Here is a 6,000-nt window from a genome sequence, read left to right on the forward strand (position 1 = left end):
CTGCTGATGGTTGTCAAGAGTCTCCTGCGGGGTCGGCGCTGTGGTGTAGTGAGCTAAGCTTCCACTTGTGACACCGGAATCCCGTATGGACGCTGGTTCAAGTCCTGGTTGCTCCACTTCTGAGCCAGCTCCCTGCTGTGGCCTGGGAAAGCAGTGGAACAGGGCCCAAGTGCTCGGACCCTGCTACCTCCATGGGAGACTGAGAAGAAGCTCCCGGCTCCTTGCTTTGGATCAGCTCAACTCCAGCCGTTGCGGCCATCTAGGGAGTGAACCAGGATGGGAGACCTCAATCTCTGTCTCTCCCTCTGTCTGTAACTCTGCCTCTCAAACAAATGAATAAAAATCTTAAAAAAAAAAAAGTTTCCTGCTTCCTTCTTCTCTGTGGGGAAGAATGCTCCAGAACATGACATCAGGTCATCCATTGCTCAGGCCACCATCTTCCCCTCTGCCCACAGCTGTGCTGGGGAGGACAACTTAGGGATCTAGCACTTTTTCTGAAAGTCTCCGTGCTGATCACTTGAGTTTTGGAAGAATCTTTCTGGGATGGGCTCAATTCGGTTGCTCTCTGTGATGGGCCCAGGGTGACATGACCTTGCCTTCCTGAGAGTCTTTGCTCATCACACTGCAGGACTAGGGTTCTTCAGTTTCTCGAAGCCACCCATCCATCAACTCTGCCTCACTCTGTCCATCATCCTGCAGACAGTTGACTGTTTCTGGTTCCCCAAAGGTATCCCTGGTCACAGGCAGCCTTTCCTGGTTTCAATGGACCCCACTGGTGACAGTTTTGACATCAGCTACACAAAGAAGAAACTATGGATGGTTCTGTGAAACCAAAGCAAACGGAGGGTCTGCTTCTCCTGCCTCTGTTGAACCTCTACCTCATTTAAATATAACAGCAAATAACTGTGGCACAGAGGTCTTGGGATTCAAAGGCTCCACCCCCCAACACACACTTCAAATGAAAAAGAACCGGTAAAAGCTGAGTTTTGTAGTAAAAGCACACTAAAGATATGTGTCATCTCTCTGGCCTTTATTGAAATCTCTGATCAGGTCGTTGCTGTGGCGTAGTAGGCTAAGCCTCTGCCTGTGGCGCATGCATCCCATATGAGCGCCAGTTCATGTCCTGGCTGCTCCTCGTCCGATCCAGCTCCAGCTCTCTGATGATGGCCTGGAAAAGCAGTGGAAGATGGTCCAAGTTCTTGGGCCCCTGTGCCTGTGTGGGAGACCCAAAGAAGCTCCTGGTTCCGATCAGTGCAGTTCCGGCTGTTGCGGCCATTTGGAGAGTGGACCAACGAAATGAAGACCTTTCTCTCAAATAAATAAATAAAATATTTTTTTGACAGGCAGAGTGGACAGTGAAAGAGAGAGACAGAGAGAAAGGTCTTCCTTTGCCATTGGTTCACCCCTCAATGGCCGCTGCGGCCATTGCGCTATGCTGATCCGCAGCCAGGAGCCAGGTGCTTCTCCTGGTCTCCCATGGGGTTCAGGGCCCAAGGACTTGGGCCATCCTCCACTGCACTCCCTGGCCACAGCAGAGAGCTGTCCTGGAAGAGGAGCAGCTGGGACAGAATCTGGTGCTCTGACCAGGACTAGAACCCGGTGTGCTGGCACTGCAGGCAGAGGATTAGCCTATTGAGCCGGGGCGCAGGCCAAATAAATAAAATCTTTTTTTAAAAAAAATCAGATCTGTGTGTTTATACTCAAAATCCTCACTGATGGAAAGGCAGGCAGTGTCTCATACTTGTGTGGGTAGAGTTTGCTTGTTCAATCTCTCACCACTGGCTGAGAGGTGATTGATAACCAGACCACCTCCAGGCTGCTGCCTCCCCGCCCCTCACTTTCTAGTCCCCTCCCCCTGCAAGGGCGCGAGTGGCTTTCTCAGTGGCGTGGGCATGAAGATGCAGAGGAAGACAAGTGACCTTGGTTAGTCAGAATGCCCTCCTCACGGGAAAACCACCAGTGCGGGGGCCAGGAACTGACAGTGTTCAGCCTCCTGTGGGACCTGACGTCTAAACGGTGAAACCAGGGAAACCCACAAATTTCAGGAAACTCTGCCCCTCTCCCCTGGGGCTGCTGGTTTTTGATCGAGGTGAATCGGATTCCTGTCTCTTCCTACAGAGCGAGCAGGCGTGATTCCTGCTGGAAGGAAAAGGAGGATTTGTCTCTCCGGAGGGAAGCCACTCTTTCTGTACCACCCAGATCCTGAACGGAAAACTGCTGCACTTGCTCTGTAGGGACACTCAGGTTTATCCAGGCTGTGAACCACCACGAGGAAAAGATAAGGCCCAGGATGTTTTCTTTGTGACACAGAAACTGTCCCCTTGTTGTCTGGGGAAAACAGTCAAGCCTTGATTATGAAGAGACTCCAGTCATTTAAGCAGGAAAACAGCCCCTCCTCTTTTATTCAAATTTCACCTTTGCCTGGAGTGGGGGCTGCTTATAAATTATTCAAAGATTTAGAAAGGAACTAGAAGGTCACTGGGTCTGAGGCTGCATTTGGCTCCTACTCCTGTGGAAGAAAACCGAGTTCTGCAGGTTTCCTTTGGGAAGAGCAGAAAGGACTGCCCGTGCTATTGAAGAGTACTGTTAAATGCTTATGTACTTGGAAACAAACAAACAAAAATAAGAAAAAGTAGGAAAGGTTGCGCCAGAAGTCACAGACTATTTCAGCATTACCTTGTGTGTCTGTATTAAACATGCAAGCTAGTGCGGTCCTGGGAGATATTTGGAGCTATTTCCCTTCTATCAATTTTACATTCTCTGTAGAATCCAACTGTTAAGCATAAATTTATTTATTTGAGAGGAAGAAGAGATACACACATACAGAGCATGCTCTCATCTGCTGGTTCACTGCCCAGATGCCCGCACAGGCCCTGGCTAGCACCAAAGCCAGGAGCCAGGAACTCAGTCCAGGTCTTCCATATGGGTGGTAGGAACCCAGATACTTGAACCATGCACTGCTGCTTTCCAAGGTCTACATTAGGATGAAGCTGGGGTCAGGAGTGGAGCTGGAGCTGGGAGTTAAACCCAGGCACTTCAACATGGATCCAGGCAGCCTAAGCAGTGTCTAGACTGCTAGGCCATATGCCTACCCCAGGATCTAATTTGATTTTCACAATTTCATCATGATCATGTGAGGTGGTCACTTTGTTGTTGTTGTTGCTTTTCGATCACTGGTAGCAATCTGAGATAGTCGTGAGCCCACTCCAGATCTGGTCTGTGCTTTGGGCCCTTCTGCCTCAGTTTCCTTACTGATAAACTAGGGATAACAATAGTCTCTATTTCTGAGGCTGCTTCTCTATTAATTCAGCAGGTATTCTTGCACGCCTCTGAAGTGTCAGGCTTTGAGGAAACAGTGGTTACTGATGCTGAATGAGTTTCCCTACCCTCTTGGATCTCATGGCTCAGAGTGGGAAATGAAAAGTAAGCAAATAAAGAAAGAAAGAAAAAAAAAAAAAACTAGTTCCCAGAGTGTTGAGTGATACCAAGGAAAACACCAGGGTACTAATGCGATTTGAGTGGTCTGAAGGAAGAGCCTCCTGAGATGAAGACATTTAAATTGAAGGATTAAAAAAAAATAAGAAAGCCAGGTAGGGATTGTGTATGACAGGCAAAGGAAGGAGCATGAGCAAAGGCCCTGTGGTGAGAAAGTCTCTGAATACTGAAGAATCTCAGATGACACATGGTTGGAGGAATGTGATGTGGGCCTGTGGGATAAATAGGGAAGATGTGGGTGCTGGTGGTGTTGGCTTGTAGCCCAAGGGAAGCAGCTGGAGTTTTCTTCAGGACAGGGAGAAGCTAATGGAAGAAATTAACTAAGGGCAAGACTTGAGTAGAAAGAAGGGAAGTCAAGGTTTCTATGATAAGAATTAAATGAAATAATGAATGTTCAGCATTTGGTGTGATATCTGATGCATAGTAATTGCCCGGTTCATGTTAGTGATTTTTATTACTAATTATTACTAATGTTAATAATCATACTTCACTTTGACCTTATAATCTGGTGTAATAAATTCAATATGTACACCTGAAATTATGTGTCTTCTCTGATTGCAGTCACAACAATGGAGAAAAATAAATTAGGTCAGGAGATGGAAGGTAAATGTATTGGTCTAGATGGGACTCAAAGCTAATTTTGATTCCTACATGTTTTGCCTATTTTTTGTCCACATACTTAGTTGCATGTGCTAAGTGCAAACTTTTTGCTGAGTTGTCTTATGAACGCTTTTCACTAATTTACTTAATATACCAACGTATAAAAGAAAATACCTCTTGAAAATAATTTATTTTCCAGAAATCACAATGCTTGTTTACATTTTTAAAAATGTTATTTATTTGAAAGGCAGAGAGAGACAAAGAGACACAGCTCTCCCATCCACTGATTCACTCCCCAAACGCTCACCCAGCTAGGAGCCAATCCCAGTCTCCCAAGTGGGTGATTGTGACCCACGGGTCTGAGTCATCACCTGATGGCCCCCAGGATTTGCCATAGCAGGAAGCTGGGATTGGGAACTGAGCTGAGACCCAAACCCACAGTGTCCAACACACATGAGGGAGGGCTCTTCAAAAAGTTCATGGAAAAAGGAACCAGAAGATGAGCTTACTTTGTGCAGAAATTTTTTAAATTCATATAGAATGAGGGATCTTCAAAGAGCTCATGGAAAATGTGTATTATGAAGAAAACAAGAGATGGATGTCAGAATTCTTTTGCACCAAAATAAACTATCTTGTCATTCCTTCTCCTCAAACTCTTTGAAGTAACCTTGTGCAGAGAGCGCAACAATTGTTATCTGTTGAGATTCTTATTGGAAGACCAAAATGCCTGCTCTCCTTTAATTGACCCATTTAATTCCAGTTAAAAAGTGCAATTCCTGTGTTCCAGGTAGAAGTGTTTTGGGTATTAGAAAATATTGGTCTGATGACCTTTGACATCTTATCTCCGACCCCAATTTGACCCCTGAGCCAGGATGTGAGTTGGAAAAGAGACCCCGAGCTCTGGGGCACTGGCTCCAGCTGTCGCGTCTCCCCAGCCGCGAATGACACTTTGGAGGCTGAGAGTTTGATAAGCCAGGGGGTCTGGGGTTTCCGTTCCCTCTGTCCCCTGCCTTCCTAATTATCCCCGTGATGCTCTAATGCTAAATAATGATGCTGCTAACACTCGCTGCTTTTCCCGCACAGGTGCCAGCTGGTACCTCGCTGGGCAGCTGACCGCGCGGCGCACACTTAGTCCTTCGCGGGGGCCCAGCCCCTGCCCGCACAAACCAAACAAAGAAAGCCCCGGCTTCCGACCGAGCCACCCCGCCCCTCCCCCGCCCCTCCTGCCCTCGCGCGCCTCCCCGCCCCCCTCCCCTAACTGCCCTCCCTCCCACCAGTGGTTTCTTCCTGCAGCAAAAATCCAGGAAACACCCCCCCACACACACACACACACACACCACCACCACCACCACAGTTCCTCTACCCACAATTTTCTCCAGGGCCTGACTCACACAAGATTCAGCTTGGGTTGGAGTTCCCTATTCTCTGCCCCAGGAGAAACCCCGACTCTCCCATTCATTTCTGGGACTTGGGGCTTGCCAGATAGGGTTGCTAGTTTGTGAGCCTGATGATTGACCTTTCATCATTAAAAAAAGGGGGGGAAGGAGATCCTGAAGACAAATTGCCAAAGAACAAACGTGAGGCTGTTGGCTTGCTCTCTTTCACACACACACACACACACACACACACACACACACACATCCTTTGCATATTCGTCCATGGAGCAGGCTTCAGCAGACAACATCTGCAGGATGAGTCGCTTTCGGCAACTTTAATCTCGCTTGTCATTGTTTCGGCGGCGCTGGTTGCGGTGGCTGGAAGGGCGAACAGCAGGCCGATCTGGCACACAAACAAATTTAAATGTGAACCGACGGCTCTGCCCACCTTGCGCCGAGAGGCTGACTTGTTGCCAGAAAAAGCAAAACAAAAACCGGAGGGGACGGGGGACGGCAGCCTCGGTGCCTT

General features: G+C 48.0%; 1 long non-coding RNA gene across 1 annotated transcript in view; it reads left to right on the top strand.

Annotated features, from left to right (window-relative positions):
- The window catches only part of LOC149126221 (uncharacterized), a 35,236-nt gene extending 31,240 nt beyond the window's left edge, over positions 1-3,996 (top strand). Inside the window, exon 3 of the long non-coding RNA XR_016235679.1 lies at positions 2,119-3,996. This is a non-coding gene — a long non-coding RNA (uncharacterized LOC149126221). The remainder of the gene's footprint in view (positions 1-2,118) is intronic.
- The last annotated feature ends 2,004 nt before the right edge of the window (positions 3,997-6,000 follow it).

Source organism: Oryctolagus cuniculus, chromosome 6 (genome assembly GCF_051225735.1).
Source record: "Oryctolagus cuniculus isolate XC-2025 breed Fujian yellow rabbit chromosome 6, ASM5122573v1, whole genome shotgun sequence".
NCBI classification, from domain to species: Eukaryota; Metazoa; Chordata; class Mammalia; order Lagomorpha; family Leporidae; genus Oryctolagus; species Oryctolagus cuniculus.